Source organism: Solanum stenotomum, chromosome 11 (assembly GCF_019186545.1).
Source record: "Solanum stenotomum isolate F172 chromosome 11, ASM1918654v1, whole genome shotgun sequence".
NCBI lineage: Eukaryota > Viridiplantae > Streptophyta > Magnoliopsida > Solanales > Solanaceae > Solanum > Solanum stenotomum.
Window position 1 is genome coordinate 47,792,312 of NC_064292.1, and position 1,341 is coordinate 47,793,652.

The window sequence follows — 1,341 nt, forward strand, 5'->3', positions numbered from 1 at the left end:
AACCTAAGCTTATCCGAATAATCAAACCCCAACTATTTTATACAAAACAACAACACTAAAAGACTGCACTGATACCTAACTTAGCACTTATAAACCTCAATTATGTAAAGGAATCAATCATCATCCAGAGACGTAAGATAAAATGAGGGCTATCCTAAAGTAAAGACATATAAAAGCTACTAAACAAATAATTTGAAGGCAAATTGGTCAATAAAGTAAACTAAACAGCTAAAGCAAAAGAAAGTTATCTACTTATGAGTAAATGGAAAAAATATGCAGAATAAACTTATATACTCAGTCAGTCTAAAGCCTCTATTATCTATTCATACATGAATAAAAATGTATAATCCTCATAACATGATAGAAAACAAAAAGTAAAAGGTATTGCACCAGTCTGAAACGAAGGAGAAATTTTCACAGGTAATTACTTGTGTGTAGTTTGAAAATTGATTAGCTTGGTCTTAAAATCTAATACATCTAGAAATTAAAACAAAACAATGGCAACAGATTGAGCACACAATTATTTTGATCTCTGACATGCTTGTTGATTATTATTTATAATTAGAGGACGTTCTATAGCATATATGCTAGCAATCAAAAGCTACAAAATGGTTTTGAAAATGCCTTCGTACACGAGCATGGAAAGGAGAGGGAAAATGAGAGCATTTAGTGCCGATTTAATCCTCATCGATCCAACCTAAGGAATGAGAGGCATTGTTAAGAAGACTTATGAACTTTTGGAATCTACACCTAATGCTTTCATGCTTCAACAATTTTACAACCCTGCAAACACTCAGGTAAATTTATGAAACTTAAGTTAATTAATGTTTTCTCTGTTTTACTATAGAATTCTCAATTGCTTCATATCGAAAGCAGGATCATTTTGACATAACAAGCCCTGAAATATGGGAAGAAACTCTAGGTAATGTTGACATATTTTTCATGGGAATACTGGTGTTGGACAATATCTTAAATACAAAAATCCTAATGTCAAGTTAAATATATACTCTAATGTTGTACTCTTGAATCCTTGAGACAGAATCGGTAAACGTCCAAGATAATCCCATGTCAAGAAATCGAGAACAATCCTATGTCAAAAATAGTTAACGTTGTGCTTATATGGACTCGAGCAAACTGAAAGTAATATATTGAATGGTGCAAAACCAGGTCCTCAACAGATAACGGGAAATTGGGTCGGATTCAAGCCAGATATCCTTGACATGGATCTAATGGTGGAACATCGACATTGGAAAAGTAGTGAAGGATTTCCTCGCTAAATATAACCAAAGTTACACAATCCATTGGAAACGAAATTTGTGATTAAGATATAATAGAGCTAAT

General features: G+C 32.7%; 1 pseudogene; it reads left to right on the top strand.

The window, feature by feature from the left end:
* The window catches only part of LOC125846001 (bifunctional L-3-cyanoalanine synthase/cysteine synthase 2, mitochondrial-like), a 1,503-nt pseudogene extending 226 nt beyond the window's left edge, over window positions 1-1,277 (top strand).
* Window positions 1,278-1,341: the final 64 nt, after the last annotated feature.